This window comes from Echinops telfairi, unplaced genomic scaffold (genome assembly GCF_000313985.2).
Source record: "Echinops telfairi isolate 266 unplaced genomic scaffold, ASM31398v2 ScPeMD7_18;HRSCAF=68, whole genome shotgun sequence".
Lineage (NCBI taxonomy): Eukaryota > Metazoa > Chordata > Mammalia > Afrosoricida > Tenrecidae > Echinops > Echinops telfairi.
In genome coordinates, this window is record NW_022103915.1 from 87,761,273 (window position 1) to 87,772,633 (window position 11,361).

General features: G+C 38.8%; 1 pseudogene; it reads left to right on the top strand.

The window, feature by feature from the left end:
* Positions 1-10,036: 10,036 nt before the first annotated feature.
* LOC101660315 lies at positions 10,037-11,127 on the top strand (annotated as a pseudogene).
* Positions 11,128-11,361: the final 234 nt, after the last annotated feature.

The window sequence follows — 11,361 nt, forward strand, 5'->3', positions numbered from 1 at the left end:
CAAACAACAATAAGCACAAAAATAAAACAAAGCTAAGAAAAATAAGAACAACAAGAAAACTAAACAACAACAACAAAAACCAATAAAAAACAAAAAATGCCATAAATAGTTCCAGGTCTGTTTGTTGACCTTTAGGAGGGCTTTCTGGTGGAGTCTGATCAGGTGCCAAGTTCTGGCCACAAAGTCTATTTTTGGTATTCCTCAGATATGTCATTGCTTTGCTCCCCTTGCTGCTCTGATGTACTCTCTTAGTGTTTAGACCTGGTGTGGTGGGGTCATATCAGGCACAATTCCCACACTGTGTCTCCAGTGTTGTGCCCCCTAGTGCTATGTCGTGTCTCATGGTGGGTTGGCCCTGTGGTCCGTTCTGTGCATTGTCTATTCTGAGCTGGAATATAGTCCTTGGGAATTCGTGGGCCAGGATGTGTTCCACTTTCTCTTTCTCTCTTGCCATGCTATTTCCGATTATCTCACGTGCATACAAAACTTAGACAAAAGTTGTCTGAGGAAGAGGCGAAAAACCAAGGCATTTAAATTACGGTGGTGGCAAAAAATATTGGAGGTACCATGGATAGCCAAAAAACAAACAAACTGTCTCAGAAGAAGTACAGCCAGAATGCTCCTTAGGAGTTAGGCTGTCTAGACTTAGTCTCAAGTTCTTTGGACATGTTTTCAGGACAGACAAGTCCTTGCAGAATGTCGAGATGTTTGGGAAGGTAGAGGGGTGTCGAGAAAGTGGGAGGCCCTTGACAAGATGACCTGGCACAGTGGCTGCTAGAACGGGTTCTAACATCAGAACCATTGTGAAGATGGTGCAGTACTGGCTCAATGGCACCTAACAACAATAATAACGAGAGCTTAGAAAGGTTAAAGGTGTGCAGTTTGGAGTGAGACAGCTTCATCATGGCCTAGATCCACTATTTAAAAGGGACTTTCCCTCTCAATTCTCTCTTATTTATATAATAAGGACAAAAATGATATCCAGCTCACAGAATTCTCAAGAAAACAAAACAAAGTAATATTCATAAACCTCTAAAATGGTGTGTACATATGATCATCATTCAACAAATTTTGACTGATACTATTACTATTGTTTCTAAAGATCTGTGATTAGTATGACAAGCTAATTAAGGGGAAATGTAGACTGGAAGAAGATTTTATCATTATTTAATGCCAAAGAATCACAGCAAAGAAAGGTGAACAAGAAATTTTGAGTCCAGATCCTTGCTATGTGAGAGTAAAATAAATAAAAACTCTAACTTCTTTCATATTGTAACCAGTTTTGACAGAAGAGACTTTTATGTTAGGTGATATATATATATATATTAGCAATTATGCAAAAATAACCTTAGTGGTTTTGAAAAAATGCTGTAGTTAACATTACACTTTGAAGACTTTTGGAATATCATTTAAAACTATTAAATAATTTAGAAATTTAGACTACTTTTAGATTTACAAAACGTTTCAAGGATAACTCAGCTAGTTCTGTCTACCTTCTACACACTTTCTTCTGTTACTAACATCTTACATTATTATGGCACATTTATCATATATAATGAATCAGCATTGATAATTATTGTTAATTAAATTCCATATTTTATTCTAAATGCATTGCTTTTCCTTAATGAATAGACTTACTCAAAGTTATTTATTTTAATTTGTTATCATGTTAATACATTTATTTATTGATTTATTATCTTTAATTGTCTTTATTTTACTTAGAATCATTTTTGGGGTAATCATTTTGTAACAGAAATCTAGAAGAATCATATGAGTTTCTTTTATCTAGGAGAAATAGAAAATCTGAAGTGTAAGCACAGTGCAGTTTTGGTTTTATATTTTGAGTGAGTAACTCTTTTGACTTGCTGTTCCTACCAATATTCTTGTTTCTTCAAGGCTATAGTTTCTCTTCTGCAAGTTCTAAACTACTCCAGAGTCTGATATGGCATATTATGCGGGCATCGGTAGGGATATGGGTATGCATGAGGATGAGAAAATCTAGGATAATTCTCAGAGGTCCCAATATTATTTGCTTTGCTCTAGAAGCACTCCAAACTTTGGGTCCAGTTCTAGGGACTGAGCTTGTTTTGAGACCAAGCATGTATTCTAGTCCTCATTTACTGTCCTATTCTTATCTCATTGTAGGAACTTCTGAATTATTTGAAGTTCCCTAGGCCTCTATGTTGCTAAGTGTGTTGCTTCCTGTGCTGGAACTGCTAACCCAATTTCCACTTTCAATACTTAGAAGCAAAGTTTCATCTTCTTGGAAGTCATCTCTGATCATGCTGTTGTACAGGTTTATTAACTGACCTTCATAGGGATTCTTTTAGCTATGCTTGAACTAGAAAAACACTTAAAATATTTATTGGTATTCCCAGACTATTATTCTGTGATTTTTGTAGCTACAGTGTCTATCACAGTACTAAGCACCATATAAATAATAAATGTTTGGGGGGAGGAAGGGAGGTAGGATGAAAAGAAGGAAAAGAAAGAAGGATAGGAAGGAAGGAAGAAATGAAAAAAGAAGGGAATTTAGTAAGCAAAAGAAAGATAAAGATATTCTTTTGTATGTCCTTTTGCTTCCTTTCTAAGATTATACATATTGTATTATACTTAATCTGTCTGTATTCTGAACAAATCATCCAAGAAGCTGGATTATATGAAGAAGAATTTTGGTATCAGGATTGGAGAAAGAGGCTTATTAACAACCTGTGATTTGCAGATGATACAACTTTTTTGCTGAAGCAAGGAGGAATTGATTTATATGCGAATGATGATCAATAACAGCAGTCTTTAGTATGGAGTACAATTCAGTGCAAAGAAAACCCAAATCCTCACAACTAGACCAATAGACAACCTCATGAGACACGGAGAAAAGACTGAAGTCAAGGGTTTCTTTTTGCTCGCAGCCACAATCAGGGCTTATGAATCCAGCAGTCAAGAAACCAAAAACGTACTGCTTTGGAAAAATTTGCTGCTCAAGGCTTCTTTAAAATATTGATGAGCAAGGATGCCACTCTGAGGACTAGAGTCTGCCTGAATCAGACCATATATGCGAGTCTGGGTAGACTAGAGAAACCAATCCATGGACACACATATGTGTATAAGAAAGATTTATATACAAGAGCAATTGAACATTTAGAAAGCATCCCAACCCAGTCCAGTCGAAGTCTATAAGTTCGTATGTCCCATACCAGTAGCCCATATGTCTGAAACCAATCTATAAGGTCCTCTTGAGACTCACGAAACACATGCAATGACGCCGAATGTAGAAGATCACAGGCCAGTGGGTAGAAAGTCTTTGGATCCAGTGTCATTGGAAACATCTCAGCACTGGCAGCGGTCTCTGCATCAGGGTGGGTCTATGGGTCTTGTCAGCTGCTCTGTCTCCCAGGGTGTGAGCAGTCTCCCACCTCCAAGGAGGAAATACTGGATATCCCAGAATTCTCAGGAGAAGGCCATGCCCACAAAGAAGCCTCAATGACAATGATCTGATTGACAGACTACACTCCACCCCTTCACTCATAATCCTCTCAAGTTGATGCATGATTATATAACTAGCACACCCTAGTATTTTCGATGGCCTCGTGTGAGTATGAATGCCAGTGTCAATGAGGAAGCATGCAGCAGAGCTGATGCATCTGAATGGTGATGTTGATGGTTGATGAAGAGTTGATGGAAAGCACTGTCAGAAGAACAAAGAAATCTGCCTCAGAAGAGCTAGAGCCCCAAACTCCCTAGAAGGGAGAATGGTGAGGCTGCCTGTCACGTACTCGGACATATTACCAGGAGAGGAAAGTCCCTGAAAATGAGCATCATGCTTAGCACAGGAGAGGAGCAGTGGAAAAGAGAAAGAGCTCGGGAGAAGGATTGACACGGTGGTTGTAACCATGGGTTTAAACATCACAGCAATGTGAAGATGGTGCAGGCCCAGCCACGCGGCCTTCTGTTACACACAGGGTCCATCTGAGTTGGAGTTGACTTGATATCACCTAACAATAGCAATACCAACACACACACACACACACACACAAAGAGAGAGAGAAAGAGAATGAGGACCACAGAGAGGGAAGAAAGAAAGAAGTATTTGACACAGACCTTCCATCTCAAAAGGAATTTGAATAGAGAAATTCATTGAAAATCAGGACAGTAAGAATTAGGCATTTCCTTATTGGTAACGTAAAGCTTCACAGCACAAGACAATATTAACAAGAAGCACTTTTATGCTGTAACATAATCTTTTTGTTAAAATAAAAATCAGTGAAACCAAGATGGATACGATTGAGGTTGTAATAATTTTTCTTGTTATTGTGGTTCAGCACACAAAAACCTTTATGCGGAGACTGAGTTTACCCTGTAACTTCGTGATACATTTTACACTACAGATGTAATTCTCAACTCTGCCCACATACTTTTACCTAAGTTCCCTAGAAATTTAAGTTCAGTTAATAATGGGACTGAGGCAGTATATTCAAATAGCCACTCCATGAAACATTTTGTTTCCCAGTTAAGTTGTGGCAAATATTAAAAGGAAGTAAAGTATTTTAATAGTTTGATAAGCATACTACTTTGTTGTTGGGTTAGTGGTTCAATGTCATGATGCTGAGCATCATTCTTCCCTTCTCTTGCCCCCAGTTTGAATCAACTGTGGAAATGTCATACAATGGCATGCGGGCTGCTAATTACTTACAAGGTGGTAATGTAACCCCCTTCAGGTGGGGGCTTACATTTCAGATGATTGATTTTGTATTCAATAGTTTAAACTACTAACCAACACCCCCCCGAATTATGACCCTACCTTCACCTTTGATTTCAATATAGTTTCATACATAATCATACTTGCACTTTCCTTGCCTAATAATAGTATCCTAGTTGCTAGCCAATTACTGCCCAGTGTTTCCCGGCAGGGTTCCCTAGATGCATAAAGCCTGCTGCAGTGTTCTCTTCTTGGCATTCAAGGACATAGAAAGCAGCTCTTACAGACCAAGGTCAGAAACCGTGGCATGACTCTAAACTACTAACAACTTATCTAGTCAAGAGAAGGAGGAGTAAAGAAAGTAGGAAAACTTAGAGAGGAAAGAGCAAATCCAGATCTGCTTCTAGCAGAGGAAATACGGATCTCAATCTTTTAGTGTTGAGACCACAATTTTGCCTTAGTAAGGTTTATGGCTCAAAGAAGATCTTACGCTGTCTAAATCCAAGTTGTGGAACCACACTCAAGAAGCTTGTAAGAGTAAGTCCCCCACCTCCCACCCCCAATCCCAGAGTGGTATTTGAAAGCAAGGATAATTTTTATTGACTCAAATTAGATTGAAAGATAAAGAAGAATCATTAAATGATCCACCCATTTCACAACATTTCCACCCAGTAATTAAATTAATCTAGTCAAAGAATAGTTTGTAACAATTTGAATATTATTTAAATTGCAATTTAACCCTAACAGTAAAATTAATGATGAAACCCCGATAATTAAACGGCTTCTCTGAACCTCACTTTCTTTACCAATGGTTCAGTGGGTAGAATACACCAATTGATGACTAGTATTCCTTTTATCTCTATGACAATAGACTTTCTTATACAAGAAATGGTCTAGATTAAGAAGAATTTGGAAAGTCATTTAAAAGCATTACTCTAAAATGTGTGGTTTTATGTGAGACACTAGATTTTTATTGATCTTTTTATATTCCCAGCACAGAGTCTAACATAAAGATCATACTAAAACATTTATTAAATATTTTATTTATTTAATAATTTTTTGAAAAATAATCAATTTTTATTGATCTTTTTATATTCCCAGCAGAGTCTAACATAAAGATCATACTAAAATATTTATTAAAGAAAAAGATAAGTAACCATAAATACTCTGAATTATAGGAAATCAAATAGACATCTTAAACTGCCTCTGCCTTGAAATATGTTAAGGCTTCTTGACTCACTTATAGAGTTTTCTGAAGATTTTACTTGGTCTGATTCTTAACAATTATCTCACGGCACAACAACAATTAGTAAATCACTTAATTAGTTATGGAAAATTAGAGAACCAGCACAAATTGAGACTTTAAATGAGCCTATGGGTACAACTTTAAAGGATGGATAGTTAATAAAATTATGACAACTGATCATAGATATGAAGCATGTATGTGTTAGAATGTCTTTACGAGAGATATTGAAATTAAGGGCACCATTGCTCAAAGACCTTGCCATGGGAAGGAGCTTACTGTTAAGAAAGAAATCTTGAGTTTGATCTCTTCCCTTTCTAAAGCCCTCACAGGAGTGCTTTAAGGAGGATTAAGAGATTATTTAGGAGAAAGTAGGACTATTGCGCCTGCCTCGAGGGTTTCAGGAGCTGTGTTCTTTGCTACTTGTTCTATTTGAAATCACTTGGATGGAGTTTTGGAGTCTTATCAATAAGTATCAATTGTGTTACTTCATCTGCCAACCCCAAACCCAGCGCTGCTGTCAGGTCTCACCCACAGGGATGGAGGGCAGAGTGGGACCTGCTCCCCGAAGTCTCCAAGGCTTTGACTCTCTAAGGAAACCGACTGCCCACTGACCTTTCAGTTGGCAGCCTAGTTCTGTACCCACGGTATTGCTCGAGCGCTCTGTTATAGCGCAGATACCATGAACACGAGTATAGCACTCTTTGGCCTCATCCAAGACATCATATTTTATTGAAGGAAAAAGAAAACAAGATTTCAACATGCATGCTTCTGTATATGTGTGCATGTCAATTGGAAGCTGACAATGTTAAGAATGTTTGTATCCAAAGATTAAGCCTATCCAGGTTACTTTTCCTGCTTCCAATCAGCGTATCCTCTCCTTGCTAAGATGGGAAGCACACTTAAAGGGTGCTGTGTACATAAGGGCTTTATATGCAATGCATATTTCATCTTTAGAACACCCTACTAGGTAGATACTATTCATGTAGCAGTTAACAGTTGAGAACCCTGAGGCATAGGGAACGTTAAGTAACTTTCCTAAAATTATACTGCTAGTGTTCCAGGCTTATTCTTTATAACAACTACTTTTTACCACTCCACCTACACTCCTCTTGTGGGAGTGATATTTGTCTGTGGCCCCCAAATTATTTACATGAAAAATTTCTTTCTCCAGCTTAACACATAGACGTACTTACAATTTGGGGATTGTTATCTTCTCAGGCTAATTTTCTAACATTTATCTATTTGGATTTGTCCGGAATCTTTATCTTTGTATATGCTATTCACTTGGCCTAGAATGTCTACCTGGGCCTATTGACTCTTCTCCGTCCACAGTCCAAGATCTTTTGCATCGTTGATTCCCTCCAACTCACCTTTCAAAATTGTACTTAGTAACATTCATTGGAAAGCCTTCCTTACCGGTGTCCGAGAGAACTGTGATCATTATGGTAGTTTACATGCAGAGTGCCCAATTTGATTGCTAACACACGTCAAGTGAAATAATGTCTGGATTAATTTGTTAATGAATTACCATTGTAAGTTTAATTGGAGCAAATTCAGACATAAATGGTGTATGTTTTAATTTTTCCAGTTTCAAATGCAGTCCTTAAATCAAACTCCTCATGGTTAGCAGAGGGGGTTATTTTGAAAAGGAGGCTTTTTGATATTGTAGAACGGTGGTTCTCAACCTTCCTAATGCCACGACTCTTTCATACAGTGCCTCATGTTGTGGTGACCCCCCCAACCATAACATTATTTTCATTGCTACTTCATAACTGTAATTTTGCTACTGTGATGAATCATAAGGAATTTGATATGCAGGATGTATTTTCATTGTTATGAATTGAACATAATTAAAGCATAGTGATTAATCACAAAACAATATGTAATTATATATTGTGAAATATTTATGTGTTTTCCGATGGTCTTAGGTGACCCCTGTGAAAGGGTCGTTTGACCCCCAAAGGGGTCACCACCCATAGGTTGAGAACCGCTGTGGTAGAAGGTTTCTGATTTTCAAATGAGGAGAATGAAATGGTGACTGTGATGCCATTAACCCGAGCAGTGTGATTGCCGTTGCGTGTCACTGAATTGATGTTGACGCAGAGAGGCCCTCTGTGAATCCACGTGGGCCTTAGGAAAAGGAATCGGAAAGACACCAAATCCTGGAAAAATACATGATATTGTTGTATTACAGAAGCTGGTAACATTCTTGTAAAATATTTTATCTGAAAAAGACGCAAAGCTAAGTAATTTCTGCTTCATAGCGTTATCATGTAGCAAAAATGAAACCAGAGGCCCCCCCACTCCAACCAAATCACACTTAATTTCAGCATGCCGCTACATCTTTTCTTTCCTTAGCCATACTTCAGGATTCTTAGGGATCTCTAGTGCTCTTGTGTTTAAAACACATCTCATAATAGCGGATGTATTTCTAAACCTTAAAAAGCTTTATTAAGAACAGGGAGCCCAGGAAACAGCGATCTACTCATTAAATAGAATTCAGAGCACCCAGATGAGTGTGCTCGTGAGTCAATTGGAGCCCCTGTTGCTGGCGTCCGTTGAGTCGGTGTCAAGTCCTAGCGAGCCCACGTGCAACGGAGCACAGCAGTCTCGGGTCTTACATCATCTCCACAACGGTTCTGTTGGGCCTCTTGTTGCGGTCATTGTGTTACTTCACTTCCTCGAGGATTTTCTCTGATCTTCACTTAGTCTTTGCCAAGATTCATGTTCCTCTCCAGAGGCTGGTGCCTCCGGATAACATGAAAAAGTTATAATTTTACCAAGCCATGCTATATGAATCATAAGAGCCACGCCATTTGAAATGCTGTCACATTAAAAAGAACTCTGGTGATAGACTGAAATTCTTGTTTTGTTTGACCTTTTAAATTCCTTCAAGTTATTTGTTCTTACATGCATTTGAACCCTTTAAAAAAGGTTTCATGTCAAAGAAAGAGTATTAATTCTTTGTTCCAAGCTTTCTTCCTTAAAAATGGAACATCCTCTAAAATGTGACTGGCACAGAAAAATTCCTAAGTTACAAATGTGTAATGATTTAAAAATATATTTATGAAACTTCTATTTAAAGATGAGAAGGCATTTTTCTTAGACAACAATGCCATTTTTGGTGATTGTAGTCACAAACCATTCTGTAAAAGCTAAAAGCCTCATATAAACTTCTAATAACAGCACTTAATTTCCTTTTAACCATTTGCAGCATAATTATTATAGGATTTTTATTCCTGTTTTTTACCTAGAATGACAAGGGCAACGCGTTGTCTGGTACATTCAAGACAAGTCATTTGGGGATAAGGAGGAAGAGTGAACTGGTTCAGAATGGACTCTCGTATATCTGGTTCCACCTCACTGTGCACATAGTCCATCTGAGTCGGGGGCTGACTCAGCAAGCGAACAACACGGACAGCACAGCATCCTGATACATTTGGACTCTTTTCAAATATTTGGAGCAATTTAGAAAAGGGTCTTTCTTTTGTATAGGGTGACCATTCCTCACTACTTTTTTTTTAATGGGTAAGAGATGTGAAATTTCCATATGAAGGTCAGGGATTGGGACTCAAACTTCCCCTTAGTATTGTAAATAAGGGTTTTTGTTATGCAGAGGCCACTGAATACATTGTTTTCAGTCATTAAATATAAGTATTTTAATCGATAGGGCTCCTCTTAATCCTTAAATATATTGAAACTGTCATTCTAACTTAGACTCAGAAAACAGAGTCTTCCTCACCTAATTAAGGAGAATCTAGTTCTTTTAAATTTGATCTGTGTATATTATCCACATATTAAAATGACTTAGTAAGAAGTTTAGATATCAGACTTCAGGATCTGATTTCTTGTTCTTATCTTCAGTCACAAACATAAAGAGAATTTCGGGGGGGGGGGGGAGAGAGAGAGAGGGAGAGAGAGAGAGAGAGAGAGAGAGAGAGAGAGAGAGAGAGAGAGAGAGAGAGAGAGAGAGAGAGAGAGAGAGATTAAACTCAGTAGGGTAAAAGCCGTCAGATTCTTTTTGGGATAAAAGGAACTATAGGTCTAGGTGGAACAGAAAATCAAATGTGAGTTAATAATAATATACATCAGCTATGCTCAAGAAATATGAAAAGTTTACAATATTTAGCATCACTTAAATATTTTCACAATTCTTCCTGTTAAGCTTTCCCAGGTTTGCAGAGGTATAAACCTGCTTATTTTTGCAGAGAACCAGAGCCATTGCACCAGTCCTGCCTGGATCCCCATGGAAGTAGTGAGCAATGTCACGGAGTTTATATTTCTGGGTCTGTCCCAAGATCCTGGAATGCAGCTCATGCTCTTTGCCCTGTTCCTCCTCTTCTACATCGTGATCATGGTAGGAAATCTGCTCATCTTGATCACCGTCCTTTCTGACCTCCGACTCCACACACCGATGTATTTCTTCCTCAGTAATCTGTCCTTTGTCGACATTGCCTACTCCTCAGCCACGGCCCCCAAGATGATTGCAGACTTCCTCTCGGAGAAGAAGGCAATTTCCTACTGGGGCTGTGTAACTCAGATGTTTACCTTCCACTTTTTTGGTTGTGCTGAGATTTTTGTTCTGACCGTCATGGCCTTTGACCGGTATGCTGCCATCTGCCAACCTCTCCGTTACACTACCATCATGAGTGCTAATGCTTGTTCTGTGCTGGCATCCCTGTCCTGGTTGGGGGCCCTGGGACATTCCTTTGTTCAGACCCTCCTGACTTTTCAGCTGCCCTTTTGCAATGCCCAAGTCATTGACCACTACTTTTGTGATGTCCACCCGGTCCTAAAACTTGCCTGCGCTGACACAACTCTGGTAAACATGTTAGTGATTGCCAATAGTGGCTTCATATCCCTGGGGTGCTTCCTCATTCTTTTGGCTTCCTACACAGTCATTTTATTTAGTCTTCGGAAGCGGTCAGCAGAGAGCCGGCGCAAGGCCCTCTCTACCTGCGGATCTCATCTGACGGTAGTGACGTTCTTCTTTGTCCCTTGTATCTTTATTTACCTCCGCCCGTCCACTACCTTCCCACTGGACAAGGCTGTGTCTGTATTTTATACTACTATCACCCCAATGCTCAACCCACTTATCTATACGCTGAGAAATGAGGATGTGAAGAACGCCATGAAGCGGCTATGGAGCCGTAAAATATCCTTAAGGCAAAAGCAGATAGAATAGCTTATCATAGTGGCAAATTCATTGGATTAGCTGATACTTTCAAAGCCCATCATAGATGAAAATGTTGCAATAGCCCTGAAAGCTCAACTGTCAAATTGTTAATTGAGTCGGAAATAATTTGATCCCTTTTCATTTCTCTACCTTTGTTGTTGTGGTGGTTGTGGTTGTTAGGTGCCATGGAGTTGGCTCTGACTCATCCTGGTCTTATTTACAAAAGATAGAAGCAGTCCTCAG